Source organism: Chelonoidis abingdonii, chromosome 11 (assembly GCF_003597395.2).
Source record: "Chelonoidis abingdonii isolate Lonesome George chromosome 11, CheloAbing_2.0, whole genome shotgun sequence".
Taxonomy (NCBI): domain Eukaryota; kingdom Metazoa; phylum Chordata; order Testudines; family Testudinidae; genus Chelonoidis; species Chelonoidis abingdonii.
Genome location: NC_133779.1, coordinates 34428785 through 34450610, shown reverse-complemented (window position 1 = coordinate 34450610; position 21826 = coordinate 34428785).

Sequence of the window (21826 nt, the reverse complement as noted above, 5' to 3'; positions counted from 1 at the left end):
GGAAACCTGGGTCCTAGTCCTACTGTTCTTCTGGCCTGGGACAAGTCCTTTCAACTCTGTTCCCCATACAGACTTTTGCTGCCTATATAGCTTCCCGGCTTTTCAGTGTCTCTCCCCAGATGCATGCACAACACCTCACGCCATGGACCCCTGGCCTTGGCTGGGACTTTTAGGTGCTACTGTCACATAGATAATAATTCAATGGAGGGAGGATGCCCGCCAACATCTCTTTTTCTAAAAAAATGGGTATTGGTTCCATTACCAGTGTCATACTTCTCCACTCCTGTCAGAGGGCCCCCGTCACAATCAGTCTGGAATGGATGGATTCGTCCAGCAAAGTGACATCTGGACTTGAGCCAGAGATCACCTGTGGATCACACGGAGCGACTGAGATTTTCTTGCTAAGGAAAACAGTTCCCCAAAGAGATTGATGGAAGCCCTAGGACTATAGAGACACGAGGGTCTTGGCACATCTGCAATTGGCCCCAGCGGTGCTTTGCTGTGCAATCGTTTGGCAGAGGAGAAGGTCAGGGGCTCAGCAGTGCTTCGACCCTCCCAGTCGTCCTGCTACAGGAACAGCTGTTGGAATCTTAGTACCCAGCAGAGTTTGCTTCTGATGCTTCACCATCTCTTCACCCGTCATCTTTGACAATACGCTCTGCCTTAGGCTGGATCTATGCTACACAGTTATGCCAGCACCGCTATGCCAGCGAGGAGGGTGAAAAAATCATAGCTAGTCAGCTAGAAGGGTGACAAGATCACTCCCCTTAAGTGATATAGCTATGCCAGGAAACCCTCAGTGTAAAAGCAGCTCTGCTGACAGAATGCTGCTGCTGTCCGCACAGCTTGTGTCTTTCTGATCAGTGGTGTTTCTGCACCATCACAACTCCTCCTTCTGTTGGCATACACCAGGTCTGCTCTAGGGAGCTCTGCCGGCATTGCTCTGTACAGCAGACCTGGCCTTAGACTCTCAGGATGAAATTCACCTGTGCAGAGGGTAAGTATTAGGCCGTTGGGGTTAAATGGGACTTCAGCCTTGCACCTGATCCACGACCCCAGGATGGAATCCACCCTCCATGCTTAAAAGCACATCTTGCATGCCTCACCTTGAGTGCCTCACGTTCCCCATTTCATGTGCTTCATTGTGCCGCTGGATGGCAAGTACCTGGTGCTCTGATCAAAGACCCACACAAAGCCCGGGGCTGCAACACAACCTGACAGAACCCAAATGCTCAGCCCGAGGTCTGCGTGACACAAAATCTTGCAAGAGAGAAGCATAGCAAAATACTGTGCCCTCGAGGTAGAATTCACCACTGGGGACAGCTGAGATTCAGACCCATTCATGCGGGTAACAGACCAGGGAGATAGAGTCTTTATTGTCACGTAAGAATGTTACATTTGTATTTGTCCAAATCTCTTGTTATTCTTTTGGCTTGATTTCTCGGTCATGGGGCCTAGTTTCTGGTAATGATTGTTTTAACATTCTATCACGCCCCAGGTGTTTGAACTGAGCACTTTGGGACATAATGAAATTAATGGATAAAGTCAAGTCGTTTCAATCCAAGACAGATTTTCTTTCTTTCCTTAATGAAAAGAGGATGTTCCAAACCAAAACCACAAAGAAAACACCATTAAAAGAATTAGAAGAGGCCGTGGCTTAATAAAATAATACTCGTTGTTTGCTTCTATATGGTGCCTTTGATCTGGGAGACTCTAAGCACTTGGCAAAAGTTCACTAAGGAAGTCTCTCAATACCTCCATGACGCACAGGAGGCAAGCATTATGAACCACTCCATGTCTCAGTTTACCCATCTGTAAAGTGAGTGGAAGGTCTATGGGCCTGATCCAAAGGGCACTGAAGTCAAGGAGAAACTTTCCATTGATTTCAGTGAATGTTTGGCTCAGATCCTATGTGACTCGTTGAAGGACACACGACAAATTGCCGCAAAAGACAAGAGTCCCGACTGACACCGTGCTTCTTGCCAGAACATCCTGTCCAAACCTGTGTAAAAGGTAAAGACAGAGTTCTGTCTTGCATGAATGAACAGAGAGAAGAGATAGGTGAGGCATTGTCTTTTAGTGGACTGACTTCTCTTGGCAGGAGAGATATGAATAAAGGCATCTGGCAGTGACAAGGATGGGAACAGCATAAACAAGAAGACAATAAGCAGAACATGTAGACGCTGGCAGACACTGGCTACACCATTATGTGTTACCAAACACAGAGAGCAATCAGACTGGCAGTCTGAATGGCTTTGATTTTAGATTAAGGGAAACTATCAAACACGACAGAACTAAGATCCTTGGCTGATTTCAGAGCAGCTGCCCTGATGTGCTCCAGCTTAGCCTATATGTGTGTGTGAGAAAGAGAGAGCGCAGTGTGTGCCATCTCTGCAACACACTGCCCTGGCTCTGCCTCACAAAATGGCAGATGGGCATAACAGGTGTGCACTGCATACATTCTTCGTAAGCCTCTGAGCCGAGAGACCTGTTCTCTCCCAAAGCAGCTACGTTCTCTTTAAGCTTGCTGCCATACCCTGAAGAAACCTCTGCACATGGAGGGGGCTTGCAACCCAGCTGTGTAGCTTGGTAATAACTCACTCACCGCCGGAGGACAGCTGTTCTGCACCTGAGCTGGGCCCCCTGCCAATAAAGAGGTGGTTCTCTTATCCTACACACTGTGAAAATGCTAGTACACTCAGGATATGGCAGTGCCTTCACTTGGCCCTGACCCACAAGAATTTGGTTTCAAACTTGTCAGGAAAATCAATAGGGCTGTGGCAAAACTACGTGAAGCAGCCTGAATGCGAGCAGCAGGGAAAATCCAACAGGAATTCTCCATGTGCGGAGTCGGGAACTCCACCAATCTCATCTCATTGGGGGACCAGTGTCTATGCCAGAGAGGAAAGCTGGTCCAGTGATTCGGGCATTAGCCAGGGGCCTGGGTTTGGGTAGCGCTGCCCTGCCTTCTAAGGGTGCGGTTGTGAGATTTACAGCTACCATGGCAACAGGGCGGTTATAGGTCCCTCAGACTGCTATGCCATGGAGGTCTTCTCGTCACTAGGAAGCAGTGTCGGGTTTTCGCCACGTTTTAGCTAGCCTGTGTTAACTAACATGGATTATTCTGGATTATTTGTACTGCGGAAGCTCCTAGAAGCCCCATCGTGGTGTCAGGCACTGTAGAGACAGAGAACAAAGAGATGGTCCCTGCTCCAAAGAGCTTCCAATCTGCAGAGTAGAATCCTAGCTGAGAACAAGACACTTAGCAGCTTTCATGTGTGTTAGTTGGTGGTGGGACACCCTTTCCTCCCCTGCTGCGCAACTTGGGGCCATTCTTTTCCCATTCTTTGTCTTGTCTGTTGGAATGTAAGCTGCTGGGGGCAGGAACTGCGTATATTCATCACCCAGCACCATGAGGCCTGGATTTGAGTTGGAGCCCTTAGCGGCTACCAGAATGAGAGTAATTGCTGAACCAGGTCTTCATGGGAGCGATGTCCATTCCCCAAACAGGGGACTCTTCCCATCACCAACTTCATTGCAGATGCCATGGAGGTCCCTTGCACTGGCTCCATCTAGAGCAGTGCCCGGCCTTGCCCCAGATCCTCCCATAAGCTGTGCCCGACCCCAGAGTGGCTCGTGGCAGGAGCCATGCGTTTGTATTTCCTGTCTGAATTGTGCGGTGCTGGTTGTTCTTCATTTCTGGGTGAGACGGGCGGTGTGAGCATCATGGTAATGGTTACACAAAGCAGTAACAAAATTCACGACTATCTCACTTAGTGTGGAGGAGGAAAAAGAGGCCTGGGACCAGATCTGTTGGCCCTGGGAAGTGTTTTTAAATTTTATAGCCCATGCGATCGTCTAGCCTCACCTCTGGCCTTTGTTTGAGGAACGATGCCTCTTTCAGTTGTGGCAGGTCAGCTTCTGATCACAAAGAAACCCTCCCTATTTTTCCACTCTTGCATTCTCCCAGGTCATCCTCCGCACTGTCACTCATTCTCTCTTCCCCCGCCCCTCCTCTAACTGAGTCAACAGCCTGGGAATTGGAGCTAAAGCTAATACGAGAGCCGAATCTGGCTTGCCTGTCCCTGGTATATTCAGCCATTCCCATGCCAGATGCAAGCTGATCCCACCAGCCTGTGGTGAATGAGGGCTTTCATGGGACTACCTCATCCTCCTAAAGACATTGTCCATGCGGCTCAGCTCTCCCTGAAAGGGGAAATAGATTAACTCTGTAGCATGCCCTAAAGGTCAATATGTTCTGGCTATTTGGAACATAAGACTTCATAGAACATCAAGGTTGGAAGGAACCTCATCTAGTCCAACCCCCTGCTCAAAGCAGTGCCAATCCCCAACTGGTCACCTCAAGGATTAAACTCACAACCCTAGGTTTAGCAGACCAATGCTCAGACTACTGAGCTATCCATGACCTTATCAGAGAAGTGGTTCATCTCGTCCAGAGTCCAGTGCCTGTGACAGTGGGCAGCACTAGTCTTTGTGGCTTGTGACTTCAGCAGCTGGCTTGCACACTCATGCTCCGATCCCAGCCTGACTAGGGATGGCTCCCAAGGAACTATCTGTGCTGGGCAAGGTGAAGCTGTTGAGGTTTGTGCCCTCAAGAATTATTGTCCACGAAAATCTGAAAACTCCTTGGGTTTCGAAAACCATTTTCAGTAGAAAAACATCCAATGTGACCCAAACCCAATTTTATTGTATTTTTTTACAAAGAGAAAAATCAGCTTTGGTTTTTCATTGGAAAAACTGGAAAATTTCAACCAGGAGGAAAGTTTTCCAAAAAATGTTGCCCCGCTCTGATAGCCCAAATCCATCTATCCTTCCCATTTATGTCTCCCCCATAACATCCCCCGAAAACAAAAACTTCATTCTCACTTTTGTCCATAAAGAGGGCAAATGGAGCTCTGTATGAGAGGCTGGCTAGTATGTGCTTGGGGGAAGGTATATGTAAGAGGGAACCAATGCCAGCTGCTTCAGAGAGAATGAACAAAACAGGCAATCATCAAGTGATCCATCCCATTGTCCATTCCCAGTGTGATGGGTTCCCCCAACCCCGGGGTTCCACCTGGAACTACGGTACCATGCGGCCCCCTGCTCCACCAGCCTGGGCTCCCTTTACACGGTATTGCTGTGACAAGCTCGCTCCAGGCTCCAGCACACATACAAGTAGGGACACACCCAGCTGCATGCAGATGCTGCGATCAGCCCTGCATGGGAAGGGTCCAGGCACGCACCCCCTCTGGAGCGTAAACCCAAAATGATACCATCCTGCGCTGCATAGGGAACTGCACAGCGAGAGGAACATACAACAGCTTTCTGCCTCGAGTTAGGACTCCCACACACTGGTTTTAGAGAAAGCAAAAACAAGTTTATTAACTACAAAAGATAGATTTTAAGTGATTATAAGGGGTTGCAAACATATCAAAGCAGATTACCTAGCAAATAAACAAAAAAACCCAAACTCAGTGTAATATTCTACATAGATAGGACATGAAAAGCAAATTCTCACCTGAAGTGATGAGATAAGCAGACTGCAGATTGCTCACAGCTTGGAATCCCCAGGTGTTCCATTCACTGGCTAAAAGTCCCTTTAGCCTGGGTCCAGCACTTCCCCCAGTTCAGTCTCTGTTCCTCAGGTGTTTCCAGGAGTCTCTTTGGGTGAGGAGTGAGTGAAGAACCACGATGATGTCACTCCCCTGGCTTATATAGCTTTTGTATATGGTGGGGAACACTTTGTTTCAAAGCTTGGTTCCCACACCAGTTAGTGGAAAAATACTGACATCCCAAGATGGAGTCCAGCACCATGTGACCTGGTCACATGTCCCCATAGTGTCACAGCAGCCATTATTAAGAGGTTGTCTGCAGTGTCCTGAGGAAATAAGCTCCCCAGGTGGGAAATAAGTTTCTTCTAAGGCCTACTCTTCTCTCTAATGACTCATTAACTTGAATGGGCCTTTCCCAGCCAGCCATCTAGACCAAGGTTTCTCAGACTGAGGTCTGCGGACCCCAGGGGGTCCGCAAGGGAACTCCAGAGGGTCTGTGAGTCATGTCCAGAGCCACTAGCCCTGCTGATCAACTCCTCCCCGTCCTTCCCAGGGTCTCTTGCACACAGGGCTGCCTAGAGGATTCAGGGGGCCTGGGGCAAAGCAATTTTGGGGGCCCTTCCATAAAAAAAAATTGCAATACTATAGAATACTATATTCTCGTGGGGGCCCCTGTGGGGCCTGGGGCAAATCGCCCCACTTGCCCCCCCCCCCGCCACGTGGGTGGCCCTGCCTGCACACTGCGGAACATCTGTTCAGCGGCATGCAGGAGATGCTGGGAGGGTGGGCGAGGAGCAGAGATGAGGCACACTCATAAGGGGGGTGGAAAGAGGTGGGGAAGAGGAGGGGTGGAGCCTGCTGGGAAGAGGAGGGGTGTGGCCTTGGGGGAAGAGGTGGAGCGGGGATAAGACCTGGGGTTTGGGGGGTCCGTGAAACATTTTAAATAAAAACAGGGGCCTTTGGGTTGCTAAAGTTTGAGAACCGCTGATGTAGACTGAGAGTCTTTTGCCTAGTGGGTGTGAAATAGATACGCAGCCTTTTGCCTTTTGCCAAGTGAAATAGATACGCAGACAATATTCAAACTTCAGATACAAAAATGATGCCTGCAAACAAAGAGGATAATCATATTCACCAAATCATAACCTTTCCAATGACATCTCACGTGATTTATCTTGCATAAAACACATCTTAACGATGTCATAATCAGATCATAGTAATATCACTGTGAAGAATATGGGGTGCAGTGCCACAACCAGCTTCTGGCAAAACCAAGGCTAGGGACACCATCCGTGCCCATCCTGGCTCATCGCCATGGATGGACCTGTCCTCCATGAACTTATCTAGTTCTTTTTTGAACCCTGTTATAATCTTGGTCTTCACCACAACCTCTGGCAAAGTGTACCACAGGTTGACTGTGTGTTTGGGTGAAGAAATACCCCCTTTTGTTTGTTTTAAACCTGCTGCCTATTAATTTCATTTGGTGACCCCTGGTTCTTGTGTTATGAGAAGGAGTAAATAACGCTTCCTCATTTACTTTCTCCACACTGGTCATGATTTCATAGCTCTCAATCATATCCCCCCTTAATCACCTCTTTTCCAAGTGGGTGGGATTGCGGAAGAAGTATGTACAAGGAGAATTATGGGGGGGCGATGAGGGGAGGGATGTGTTGTGGGGGAAGGTAGATTACATATATAAGGCAGACCTGGCTGAAATGAAGTCTTAAGATGGCCTTACGCATAAAGTCAGGAATTTGATGAGAACATCCTATTACAATTAGTTACTACAAGTCCTGTTATTGGAAGGGATGGGCCAACTCATGAATTATGAGCATGCTCGGGTTGAATTGTGGCAGAATAAACCTAATAATCTTTTTATGACCCTTTCTCTTTTCACCTGGGGCTGGACGCTGGACATATGATGCAGACAGAGGGAGTTGCTTCTCATGCATCTCTTTGATTAATGGGCCAGATTATTAGCAGGTTGCAAATCCAAATTGCAAAGAGCTGATTCACTAAGAACAAGCCAGAGCCATTGGCAGTGCTGGGAAGCCCAGGTAAAGGGACCAAGCACTGCAGTGAGGTGTTTCTTTCCGTCTTCTCTGTGCCTGTTCCAGGCATAAGCCATTTTGAGTGCATCTACCCAGGGAAAATGTGGGAGCCAAGGGCACAGGAAGCTTTGTGGTCTAGTGGTTAGGGCACTAAAGTAGGGGCCAGGACACCTGGCTTCTACTTCTAGCTCTACTGTGTGATGTTTGTCAGATCATTTCTCCAGGGTATCTCCTCCTGTTTTGTCTCATCTCTTAAGAATGTAGCTCCCTGAGGCGGGGGCCATCTCGGATTCTGTGTATGGACAGAGCCCAGCGCTATGGAACCGTTGTAACACAGAGAATACAGCTTCCCCCATTGGAAATGGGTAATAAAAGTGGCCCCACTGCCCAGTGGTAGGAGATGGCAGGGGGCAGGGAGTTCTACCAGTGCTGGCCTCCCCATGCCACTGCTTCTCTAGGCATGTCCAGGGAGATGCTGACACGCTGGTCTTCTCCCCATCCCCAAGTTGCTTCCAGGGGGACTGTGGAGTGGGTCTTTGCTCCCTCCTCCACCCCTTTCCCTCCGTCCAGGAAACAGGGTGGTGGAGATTGGGGAGCATCTGATGACCACAGCTCCAGGCATCCTTAGCCACCACTGCGCTTTATTACATCCCTGGAGTCCCACTGGAGCCTCACTGACTCTGCCCAGTATGCAGGGCTATTTGCATACTGGGCAGAGTCAGTAGCCACTAGCCAGCTTCCCCCACTCCCTGGCAGTGGGAGCAGCCAGCCCTGCCTTCCTTCGGGCTCCCTCCTCTCGTCCCTGCCTGCCTACATGGCCCCCACTGCTGGGCTTCCTGCCACCCCATGAGCCCCTCGGCTCAGTCAATGGGCACCCTCGACCAGCTGCCTGTCTCCCAGTCAGGTGCCAATGGATGCAGCCTGCTGGGGATGGGAGCAGCGCTGTGGGGTCAACTCCTGACTCAGCACCCCCTGGCCCAACAAGCCACTCTCCCTTCCCTACCCTGAGCTTGTCTGTGCCCCGGGGGGCGGACAGATCTCCACCACGCATCTCACAGTCGTTGAGACTTGCAGTCCCCTTCAGGTTGTTTATGTCCCAGCGGGATTCACCCGCCTGCGGGGGCTCCTTTGAGTATGGGCATGCCAGGGAACAGAAAGGCAGGAGAGCAGCTCTCCGCTCTGCCCGTCACATGGAGGCAGTGAGGACGGGAGCAGAAGCCCAGCTGCAGAGAGAAGGGAGTGGGAAACAGCAACCAAAAACTGATCTTCATCTGTCAGGATTTGGGTTAGGACTCCTCATGCCAACGCTTCGCATCGGAGTTCCGGGGCCTGATCCGCCATTGCACTGGGATCTTGCATGTGTACACACATGGCGCAAGATAACAGGGGATCAGGCTCCTTGTCTGTTCAGGCCTCATGGGTGCTCCCATACCTGTGCCCTGGTGAGTTGGACACATCGTCTACACTGCAGCATTCACCCCTTATATCCCCTTGCGGGAACTGCACTAGTAATGAACCATGGGTCTGAGTTTTCCAAGTATCATCAGACAGTCCCATGTGAGTCCTTCAGGCCACCATATTTCTCAAGGACCTTGCCCAGACACCACTGGGAAGTGATAATGAAATTGCTGCAAGGGTCTCCAGCCCATGTCACACCTCATCAGGTGGGAAGGTCACAAACCTCAGCAGCATTCAGGCCTTAACACGTTTCAAACCAAATGTAAGCCCTGGAGTCAAATCACCTTGTTCTTTGATTCCTTACCTGGCAAGCAATATGCATGATTTGCCCAGCGAATGGGCTAAGGAGATGCAGCAGTGGCACTGTCACCTACCTGTGATGTTTGGGATAAAGAGGTCTCCTTGAGTCTGGAGATAGACCCTGTGGCTTTCTGGGCATCTCCAGCTCCCAGCCTGTGCTGCCCACTGTTGCCACACTGGGTTTTCCTAAGACATGGCCCGAGCAGAGATGGAAGGGACTGCATCAGGGATGTACCCAAGGTACTCTGCAATGCCAGCTAGGGGACAGATTCTGTTCCTATTCCGTTCTTTTCTACAAAATACTCCAAAAGTTGCTGGTAGCTGGAGATGCGTGGGTCTGGGACAGAGTGGGGACAGTCTGGGACAATAAACTATTTAGCAGTGGAGAAAAATAGATCCTGCTGGGCTTGCTGTGGCAGCGAACAAGGTCCATCTCTTCACCACAGGGCACCTGAGAACCATGGAGGTCTTTCCACTGTCCCAGGTGGAGTTAGTTGTCTCTCCAGTTGACATGGGGAGCGGTGGAGCCTCCACGCAAGATTGGGACAGGAAAGATGGAGGGGTCTGTGGCATTTCCAGGAACAGACTTGGGTTGCTGGTAGTTGGACACCCAAGGGATGGGCAGCTCAGAAATTCCTTAGGTAGCTTAGACAGGCCAATTTCTTTCCTTCCTGAGAACCTGAACTCTGGCAGAGATTGTTTAGCTGCCCATTTCTGGAGTTTGCCCCTCCCCATATGTGGGATTGTTAGCTCCGCAGCAGGAAACACGGCTGAGATGGTATTGCTGGCAAGAGAACAACAGCTTAATGGGATTCTCTTAGCGATGGCTCATGGGAGGGCTGCTGTTTTGGGGGATTTATCTAATGCCCTTGATGCCGTCAAGTACAGTACCCTAATCTCCATGACAAGTGTTCACAAAAGGAGAATTGCATTAGACCCGCTCTTATCTGTCTAATGGGAAACATATTGAAAGGAGCAGACTGGAATCTGATCTTCACCTCAGGCAGCTGAACCGGCCCACAAGGAGCTGTTCCTGGGCCTGTTTCCTCTAATATGTACAGGAATAACTCATGTCCTGATCAGAGGGTCCTAATTGCCCTTTGGATACAGATAAGGGGAGGGATCCAGTTACGGAAACGCAAGGGGGGCTCCAGGATTGTTCTCTCCTTAGCCATAAATCTAATAATAAAGTGGTGACTTTGTGATGCTTCGAGCATGTTTTGCTCAGCGCCAAGCCCGGGGGCTGCTCCAAGCTCCTAATTTCTGTTTTATAAACATGGGACTATTCTGGATGCTGCCAAGGTTCTTCCTTGAAAGCCAGGCGTTTTCATAAGAAATACACACAAAGATTGCAGAGTGCCTGCTCCCCTGGGAGGACCATTACCGGCACAAGCGGTACCCTGAACAGCAGTGGGAGGAAGGAGTTGACGGTCTGGCCAAAACTAGTTTCCCTGTTGAGTCCTGCCACAGTTAAAAATAACAGGCTAGATGGTGGCACCCTTACTCCCTGCAAGTAGTACCCTACTTTACAAGTAGCCCCATGAATTCAGGGGAATTACTCATTGGGGAAGTTACTAAACAGCTTGATTAATGGGATCCCCCATCTGGCCCGACTTAATTAGGTTCCACTCACCACGGGATGGTGCCTTCTCCTGGCAGTTCTGGGGATTACCTCTGCCAGGCCAACATCTCTTCTGGTGGTTGCACTGCATCGCTCTGTCTCTTTCCCTCTCTCATTCCAGGAACTGCAGCCTCCTCCTTGTGACTCAGCCCTCATGCCAGGGCAGTTCAAATCCGGGGGGATATGTCAAAGTCCTGTCTCACCAGCAGCCTCAGGCAGTCTTCCCTTTCGCTGTCCCATGGTGCCACTCCCTCAGGGGCTGATGAGAGAACCCGGGCCTGCCCCCTACTCTGGTCCTAGCTCAGGGACCATCTAATGAGCAGCCACAATCTGTTTCCTCTTGGATTTTACTGCCTTTCCCTGAGCTGTTTCCTTACCATCTGGCACTCCCCCACCTCTGGGTTTGCCAGCCTCCTCCCTGGGAGTAAATGTGAGCTACCCTGTCTCTGTAGCTCCAAATACACCTCCCTCCTCCCGGAGAATCACCGCAGCCTTTCCTAGCAGCCCCTCTTCTGCTGCCGACTTCCTGCCTTTGCAAGTCCAGCCCAGATTGTTCCTTCTCAGCTGGGCTCCCTCACTCAACCAGGATTACTTAGCCACCTGATTGCCCTCAGCTGTGGCCTGATGGGTTAATTAGCCCCCTTCTCTGTCTGCCCGTGTGGGGCGAACACCTCATCACTATGGAGAAGAAGATAGACCACTCCCCTAACTGGCTTTGCAGAGTACCTTGGGCCTGTCCCTGTTGCGCGTATGCAGTCATAACTCCTTCCCAGGCCTACCTCCTCCAGGCCAGGAGTGAGGGAAACCCAGTGCGGACATTAGGCAGCAGAGGTGGGGAGCTAGAGACCCAGAGAGAACCACAGGGTCTGCCTGTGGCCAGCAGCCTCACAACAGGAGTCTCTAAAACCATCCCAGCTGGGTCCTGCCTGTTCCCACTGCATCATCCAGTCTCCAGCCTCGGCTCTCACATTGATAAATGATGTTCCTCCCAACAAAGCAACGTGTGAAAGACTCACCTGATACCCTCGCTTTGGGTGGCCCTGCCAGGGTCCTCTCACGTCGTGAGCCATGCTCACCTCTCCAGTTTACATTCCACCCCGCGGATAATCCCTTTAACAAAGCATAACCAGTTTGAACTTGCTGCCTTCCTGTTTTATTGGCCTCCCTTGCGAGCCCGGCGCTGGCTGAGCTTTCGCAGCTGTAACCTGTCTGCGTGATCAGGTTTCTGAGCCTTGCCTCGCTGCCCCGGGAGCAGCCGAGTGAGGAAGGTGTTTACTCAAAAGAGTTTGTGCCTCATGGACTGCGCTCTGCCATCTGGAGCGAGAGGCGTGGAATGCAGAGGTGCCAAAGGGGTTTGCAAGGGAACCAGAGTCCGCCTGTCCTGCCATCCAGGCTGCCACGGGCCCACTGCTATTTTCAGTGCTCTGTGTACGTCTGCCCGAGCTGGGATCTCCACCTCCCATCTGTAGCACTGACGCAGAGCCCATGAGCAACTGTCCTTGCTCCCAGAACTTCCGGTCTAAACAGACAAAGAGTGAGAGGAGAAACAGGCGCAAAGAGGGAAAGAGACTTGACCATGGTTACCAGCAGGTCAGTGGCAGAGCTGGGGAAGAACAATTTTAAATACCCCACCCCCGCCCAGGGCAGTATTTCCCAAATGGTGAGTTGTGACCCACCAGTGGGTAGCAGGAAGGTTCTAGTTGTGTCCTGGGTCTGGTGTGCAGCGGAGACCTGAGGGTGGGTCAGGCTGGAGAGCGAGAGCCATGACAGAGAGGCAGGCGGGCTGCGGCTGAGTAGCACTACAAGGCTGCAATGCTTGGAGTGGGGAGCCAGGCCCACCCCATGGCACAGGAGCCACCGCTGTAGGCTGAGGGCTGGCCAGGCTCGCTCACCAGCCCTCCCCCTTGGGGCCCCCCGCTGGGCTGGGCCGAGCCGAGGGTTGTGGCGCTGGGGAGGAGGGATCTGCTGAGGGGAGGAGGTGCTGTAAAGGCCATGGACTCTGCTCCTTAAGCCCTTACCAAGGGACTGTCTACACCTGGGATATTTGTAACCAAACAGATAGAGCTGTGCCTCTGCCCAGGTGTGATAAGGGGCTGACACTGCTCTGCCTTGCCCCAGTTTGCAAGTAGGCACCAGCGCAACTGAGCGCCTTCAGGGGGGTTGGTGCATCACTCTCCGTGCAAATATCCCCAGGGTCACCAGACCTTGAGGCAAAATTCCCACTGATCAGCGCATTGCGGGTCCCCCTTGGTGGATATGAGTTTATTCCAGCACTGTGTACTGGGTGGGGAGGGCGTTTCTTCAGCTCACAGCGGGACGACTTATGCTTTCGGGTCTAGAGATCGTTAGTTCAATCCCCAATGTATAAGGCAAGATGGGGATTAGCATAAGTGCATTTAGCCCCTCTCTACAAGTCTTGCATTTCCCAAGCAAGCTGTCTCTTTGCAGGCCGGAGCGCAGTGTGAATAAGCCTTGGGTGCAGGGCAGGCCAGAAGGGTGGCTTCTCTGGGCATCACCAGCTTCCAGGGGGTGTGATGCTGCTTGGGTGGGGTTGGGCCAACCACGCAGGAGAGAGCGTCAACAGGTGTATGACCGGAGTGCATCCTTGTCAAGGAGTCAAATTCTAATAGTCTTACCTCCAAGATCTCCCTTTGTTTGCCCACCGATCACCTGTGTGAGGCAAGGGCGGGGAGACAGTGAATAGTTCCTGAAAATGGGACCAAAAGTCAACTCCCCAAACCTCTTGGATGAGTAGGAGAAGTTCCCTTTCCAGTGACACGTGGCCTGACCTTCCTCCTCCAACTGGCCACAGGGAGTCCAAGGCAGGCTGCTGGTGCCCTCTGACTGCTGGAAATCTGTTGCTGAGAATGCTCTTGATTTCTGAGTGAATTAGCAAGGCTTTGTACAGGAGCCGCCTATCATGGCTTTATAACCTGCATCCCCCACTATTCCCCTCCCTAAGCTAGCAGGACTCCAGGAATATCTGGCCAAAGCACCTTTCCTCTCACAATGGAAGCATGAAATAGGCTTCATGTCTTTGCTCTGGGATCTGCTGTCTGTTTACAGCTATGCAGAGGAAACTTTTCCTCTAGGCCTGCTCTAGAGAGCACCTATGAGGATTGCTCCTCCCCGTTGTAGCCTCGTGGCATCAGGGGAATCATGTATGTGTGTGCTGCACTGGGCTAAGATATTGCGGTGCTAATTATGTTTTACGCCAGCCCAAAGCATCTGCCCTGTGGGTCGACACCAGCACAGCCACACCAGTATAGACAGGATCTTCTGACCACTGTCTCCTGGGGATGGATTCAAGCTGGCAACCTGGCAAGAAATAGCCACGATTAGCCTCCGAGACACGCAGGACATCAAGTGCTATCCAGCAGCTTGATCTCTGCAGTGCACAGTGAGTCTCTCTCTCACACACACGCACACCCCTTATGAGGGTCACAGCTTCCCCTCCACAATCCCACCGCGGTGGCTCAATCCTGCATTAAACAGAGCGGGCCTCGTGACCTGAACAGCACAAACAACGGCATCCCCATCGGCGATTAGAGAAGCAGCTGGGTAATTAGGTGGAACATGAACTTAATTTCCAGGAGGGGAAAGAAGAAAAAAAAAAGCAACTAGGATTATATTTGACAGGAGGAAATTAAAAGTCACTTAATCACAGAGCAATTAAAGAAAGTTTCCTAAACTGCGCAGCTAGTAAGGAATGCTTCTAGCTGCCTCGGATGGGGCCTGCAGGACCCAGTGCAGCTTCTCTCTGCACTTCATGCCAGTTCAGTCAGCACCGAGAGCGCTCGCTACTAAATGCTCCCTTTCCAGCTATCTATTCCCAAAGCTCCCATTGTTTTCTAACGCCAGTTCACCTCGCCGGCTTACCTTTGCTGGGGAATGATGAGAAAGCGGTGGGCTTGCAAACACGGGCTGCTCTCTGGACACATCTACTTGGGCAATGCCCTTTCCAGCTCAGCGTGATCAGACTGGTAGTGAGACGGGAGGCAGGCCTGGTGGTGACTCGTTCTACAGCCTGAGTCAGTGCTGTGCTACCCCCAGAACAGAGAACTGGGGGAGAGGCAAAGCAGTGAGAGTAAGGGTGGTTGATCCGATACGAATGCTGGCCGAGAGTGGGGCTTTTGTCTAAACACGGGCTGCTGATGGGGTCCCGTAGCCAAAGGCGCATTGATTTTGGAGACCCCGAGGCTGGTTCCGATGTATGTTCCCAGCAGCTGCTGCTAGTTCAAGGCTTGTTTTCTAAGTATCCTGAGCAATAAGATCTGACCCATTGCAGCCCAGGGTCCTTCTGATAAGCGGCTAGTGAGCCATGATGGTGATGGACAGCTGGCAATCCAACGCAGTGCTCAGTAGGAGGGCAACTTCCTGAGCCAGCTCATGGGGGCAAAACCCCAAAGCGTGAGTGATGGCTAATGCAGCTGGAAAAGAATCCCCAGCCAGCTCGAACGGAACGAGATGCTCCAGGTCAAACTCCACCACATGCACCAGCACCGAGGTGGGCTTGTCAGGTCTCAGCCAGCAGCCGGAGTGTGACACAGTCCCCTGGGTGGCTAAGCCACAGAGAGTGTGAGTCTCTTATAGGTCTCAGCTCTGGCTCTTTAGCTCAAGTTATAGGAGACTCTGGAGATCCCTGGCTGAGTTTCTCGTGGCAGTCCAGAGGCTGGCCGTCACACGAGGAGGGCTCCCCTGGGTCCCCAGGGCTAGGGAACCCATGAATCAGTGTGTTCCCAAGGTGCCTGATCCACAGAGCGTAGGAGTCTGCTCCAGCTCTGGGCTAGAGACCCTGGCACTTTGGCTCAAGCTGTAGCAATTCATGCCTTTAGCTCTGGAGCCCCATAGCACCAGTTACTGGTAAGAGAAATGCTTCCGGGGTGGTGAGAACCCAGAATCCAATGGTTCTAAGTGAGACAAGAGCTCCTCCTCAGAGAAGGAGGGACAGACAGTGGGTAATACAGGAGCGGGGCCAGCAAGGAACCAGTTGACCCCTGTCCTCAGCCTCAGGCTTCTTTCCGCTTTGCTAGCTCTGTAGCTCGCTCTTTCCTTCCTTCAAGTCCCTCGAACCCTCCCAGCCTCCAGCACTATGATCAAACTGGGCTCAGCTCCACTGTGTACCACTAACAAGCCCTGGCCTCTGCCTTGAGCCTTCCTCAGGGCTCCCCTGCCTCTGCCTCACAGCTCCCCCTCTGTGCCGCCTCTGCTCTGTTAAAACTGCCCACTCAGCACCATTCTGTGCTGCATCAGTGCCCCTCTGTTCCCCCTTTGCTGCATTGCAAATTCCCTCTCCCCAGGGCGCCGGAGCCCATGCCCGGCCCCTCTCCCCAGGGCGCCGGAGCCCGGGCAGGGCCCGGTCCCTCTCCCCAGAGTGCCAGAGCCCGCACCCGTGCCAGGCCCCTCTCCCTGGGGCATCAGAGCCCGTGCCCGTGCCGGGCCCCTCTCCCCGGGGCATCAGAGCCTGTGCTCATGCCCACACCAGGTTCCTCTCCCCAGGGCATCAGAGCCTGTGCCCGCGCTGGGTCCCTCTCCCCAGAGCATCGGAGCCTGTGCCTGTGCCCACACCGAGTCCCTCTTCCAGAGGCAATGGAGCCCGTGTCCATGCCAGGCCCCTCTCCCCAGGGCATCGGAGCCCGTGCTTGTGCTGGGCCCCTCTCCCTGGGGCATCAGAGCCCGTGCTGGTGCCTGTGCCAGGCCCCTCTTCCCAGGCATCGGAGCCTGTGCCCGTGCCAGGTTCCTCTTCCCAGGGCATCGGAGCCTGTGCCTGTGCCCACGCCGGGTCCCTCTCCCCGAAGCATCGGAGCCTGTGCCCGTGCCAGGTCCCTCTTCCCGGGGCATCGGAGCCTGTGCCTGTGCCCACGCCGGGTCCCTCTCTCCGAGGCATCGGAGCCTGTGCCCATGCTGGGTCCCTCTTCCTAGGGCATCAGAGCCTGTGCCTGTGCCCACGCCGGCTCCCTCTCCCCAGGGCATCAGAGCCTGTGCCTGTGCCCACGGCGGGTCCCTGTGCCCAGGGCATCAGAGCCCATGCCCGCACCGGGCCCCTCTTCCTGAGGCATCAGAGCCCATGCCCGCACCAGGCCCCTCTCCCCGAGGCATCGGAGCCTGTGCCCATGCCGGGTCCCTCTCCCTGGGGCATCGGAGCCTGTGCCCGCTCTCGTGCCAGGCCCTTCTCCCCAGGGCGTCAGAGCTCCCGCTTCCTCCTACAGTGGCTCACAGCTCCAACACTCTGTCCATCATCCCAGATTCTGCTGGCCCTTGTGCAGTTCAGCCAGCAGGGCAATGGGAGCTCCGGGGGCTTTGCTGAACCAATGATGAAAATGCGGCAAGCTGGTAGCCAGAGACTAGGGAAGTGCTGGGGCCTGAAGGCAGCAGGCCGGTCTGTTCAGAATGACAATGACTCGCTAGTAATGTTCTTGCCCAGTGCCGCTGGGATTGTTCTTCTTGTTGTGCATTTTGACACCCAAGGACCCCTTAATGCCAACTGGCAGAGGGCATGAGAGGTGCACAAGGGACTAGAGGGATCCCCTGGGTCTGATGTCTGTATAAAAGTGCCAACTGCCAACAATGTACTGGTGGGCCTAATTGTTGCGAGATGTATGTCCAGATTCTATTTAAGGAGTTATGTATCTATATGGAAAACTTTCTTCTTAAGTATCAGAGGGGTAGCCATGTTAGTCTGGATCTGTAAAAGCAGCAAAGAATCCTGTGGCACCTTATAGACTAACAGACGTATTGGAGCATGAGCTTTCGTGGGTGAATACCCACTTCGTCAGATGCATGTAGTGGAAATTTCCAGAGGCAGGTATAAATATGAAGGCAAGAATCAGTCTGGAGATAACGAGGTTAGTTCAATCAGGGAGGATGAGGCCCTCTTCTAGCAGTTGAGGTGTGAACACCAAGGGAGGAGAAACTGCTTTTGTAGTTGGCTAGCCATTCACAGTCTTTGTTTAATCCTGAGCTGATGGTTTCAAATTTGCAGATGAACTGAAGCTCAGCAGTTTCTCTTTGAAGACTGGTCCTGAAGTTTTTTTGCTGCAGGATGGCCACCTTTAAATCTGCTATCGTGTGTCCAGGGAGATTGAAGTGTTCTCCTACAGGTTTTTGTATATTGCCATTCCTAATATCTGATTTGTGTCCATTTATCCTTTTCCGTAGAGACTGTCCAGTTTGGCCGATGTACATAGCAGAGGGGCATTGCTGGCACATGATGGCAAATATTACATTGGTGGACATGCAGGTGAATGAGCCGTTGATGGTGTGGCTGATCTGGTTAGATCCTGTGATGGTGTCGCTGGTGTAGATATGTGGGCAGAGTTGGCATCGAGGTTTGTTGTATGGATTGGTTCCTGAGTTAGAGTTACCGTGGTGCGGTGTGTAGTTACTGGTGAGAATATGCTTCAGGTTGGCAGGCTGTCTGTGGGCAAGGACTGGCCTGCCACCCAAGGCCTGTGAAAGTCTGGGATCATTGTCCAGGATGGGTTGTAGATCACAGATGATGCGTCGGAGGCGTTTTAGCTGGGGACTGTATGTGATGGCCAGTGGAGTCCTGTTGGTTACTTTCTTGGGTTTGTCTTGCAGCAGGAGGCTTCTGGGTACACGTCTGGCTCTGTTGGTCTGTTTCCTTATTTCCTTGTGTGGGTATTGTAGTTTTGAGAATGTTTGGTGAAGGTTTTGTAGGTGTTGGTCTCTGTCTGAGGGGCTAGAGCAAATGCAGTTGTAGCTCAGCGCTTGGCTGTAGACGATGGATCGTGTGGTGTGTCCGGGATGGAAGCAGGAGGCATGAAGGTAGGCATAGTGGTTCGTGGGTTTTCAGTACAGGGTCGTGTTAACGTGGCCGTCACTTATTTGCACCGTGGAGTCTAGGACGCCTGATTCTTGCTCACCTGCATAGGCTGGGGGGGTGGTGCTTGTGTTGCAGATGGTGGAGCCAGGGAGCTGATCCTCACACTAAAGGCAGGTGCTGCACAACGCTGGGTACCCCGGGAATCTTCACAACGTTCCACCTCTTCCAGGCTGATTTATCAACAGCAGCTCAAAGAATTTGCAAGGGAAAAAAAATCAAATTCTACTGGGATCCCCATAAAGCCTCCCTTTGCAGTAAACCTCAGAGTCCTCCCTTCTGCCATGTGATCCTCTCCTCCACACCCACCTCTGCCATGATGCCTACCAAACACCCCAATAAGGTTAAGAAAGGCAAGAACCCCACGCCAACGGGGGTTGTGCCAGTTAGCTGCCCGGGTACCGGCAAAAGAAAAACCAATGCCCATTCCAGCAGCTATAGCTCACTAGCATCCAGTTACCACATGGGCACTTCCACGGGAGTCCACTCGGCAAAATATTTTCCAATAGACAAGAAGCTGGGCACAAACTTCTGTACGGGGATGGGAACTACAGCATGAGACAGGGCCTGAGTGAAATGACAAGAGCAGCCCATTTGTCGGGTGCAAGGATCCCGGGAGGTAAACACCACAGAAATGCCATGGTCACAATCGCATGGACTTGCCCTGTTACTGCTCCAATACAATGGAGGCGGGGTGTATGTTTCTCATTAGCCAATGACAGCCAGTGAATAGGTCGCTCCAGCAGAGACAAAACCCTAAAGGCACTCTAGAAACACTCAAAACTTTGCCTCAGTTTTAAAATATTTCTTTGAGCGCTGATAGTGGACCCAGATGATCATCTGAAGTAATAGGAAAAACAACGAGAAGTCCTTGTGGCACCTTAGAGACTAACAAATTTATTTGGGCATAAGCTTTCGTGGGCTAAAATTCACTTCATCAGGGGACTCCTCATTGTTTTTGCTGATACAGACTAACACGGCTACCCTCTGAAACCTGAAGTAACAGGGCCCACAGAAGGCTCCAGGCTGCCCTGGTCTAGCACAATGGTTCTCAAACTTTTTCCCCCTTTGGTGTCTGACTGGATGCCCTGGGCCCCTTTCATTTCCAATACTCCTGGAACGCCTCCATCATCATGGGAATGCTCCAGCCAGCGTGACCTCTCACACACAGTGCCTACAAGGTCATGCTGTGCAGACGACGCCCCCGTTTTGTTCTCAAAATGGTATCATCTGTGCAGCAAATGTGCCAGAACATTGTTCCAACCTTGGCTCAAGGGATACTCCTGCATAACCCATGGCAGATCCATAGGAGTCCGGGGACCCCGCTTTGGGAACCGCTGGTCTAACAAATAGGGCAGAAATCTGAGATCAAGGAGACCTGTGTTCTGGGATTGAGGAGCCCTTGAGCAAGTCACTTAAATGCCCTGGGTGTCAGATTCCCACGTGATGGAAGTGCAGCTGCTCAGTAGTACTTTATGAATGCTGTGTGATGACCTGGTTATTGGGATGCCTACTGTGTGAACATGTTGGGTTAGTTTAATAGAGGGGCTGGAACAAAAACAAGCTGGAAAGAAACAGAGGTAAGCCACCTCTCTGCAAACACATGAGGGCTGTTAAGAGACAATGCCAGGACGGGAAAAGACCTGGGAACCAGATGTGCATACAGACTATAGTAGTTTAAAAAGGGACTCACATAAAGGTGGGGGCCAGGGGTGGTTGTTGTGAAGCAGAGTAAGCCTGCTGGGATGTCTGAAGAAGGCAGACCCACCCAGCAACCACCAGGGGATGAGGCAAGCCTTTAAGTAAGACAGACATGCCTGTAGACTGTTGCTTTAAAACCCTTTTTTCAAAATGCTTTGTTCCTATAAATAATCAATACCATGGTTTAAGAAGGCTGCCTGGTCACCGTACATTCTCTTATACGTGCATAGGGTTACCACATACAGCCAGGCTTTCCCAGCCATGACCTCTTTTTTGATCCTCTGACCTTTGTCCGGGCAGAGTTTTGAAATATGAGCAAAATCTCTGTGATTTTGGTATTGCCACCCTTACTGCTGTGCTGCTGCTGGCGGCGGCGCTGCCTTCAGAGCTGGGCAGCTGGAAAGCGGCAGCTGCTGCCCAGGATCCTAGCTCTGAAGGCAGGCTGCCGTCAGCAGCAGTGCAGCAGTAAGGGTGACCTGGTACGTCCACACCCCCTCTGACTCCACCTCCCCCTGGAAGTGTCCTCTGTTTGGGAACTTGAAATATGGTAACTCTATACATGCAGGAATCACTTACAGTGGGGCAGGAATGCAAGTTTGTCAGCAAAGCAGCCAGCACCCTATATATTTATGATAAGGCACCAGATGGATCTGCACAGCCCTATTGACTGGCTATGCCCTCTGGGGCCAAGAGGGGATTTTCTCTTGATGCTCACTCAATCCTTGGCCTGACTGCCAGGTCTGTCAAGCAGGGGACAAGTTAGTTCCAGTTGCGGTGGTGGAAACTAGCCTGACACCTACCAACTCATTTCTCCCAGGTCACCACACATCTACCAGACAGCAATGATTCTTGGCCATGACCAATTTGGGCTGGATTTGAAGAGCTGATTGGAAACAAGAATCTCCTTCTTCCATTGACAATCCCCTGTCACAACCAGTTCCTCTGCTAAAAGTCAATCTTTCAATCTGTAGACATTGGAGGGGTTTGATCATCTAAGGGCTCCCAAGTGGCTTTTTTATTCTTTGCTGGGTGTCTAGGGTGAAGCTAAGAAAGAAGAGTCAGCAGCCAAAGTGTGGGGTTTTGATTGGCCAAGGATAGCTGGAAAGCATTCAGGGGAAAAGAGAGGCTAATAATTGTCCCACATCCTTCACAACCTCACGCTAAGCAGAAGAGCAGAGCGCATGGAACATGATGCTATTCAGCTGTTACCGTTGATGTCAAACTCGGAGTGATGCTAACCAGATGTTGAGGACATATTGTTCTCTCAACATCACTTCCCCAACATCTCCAGGCCCAAGCA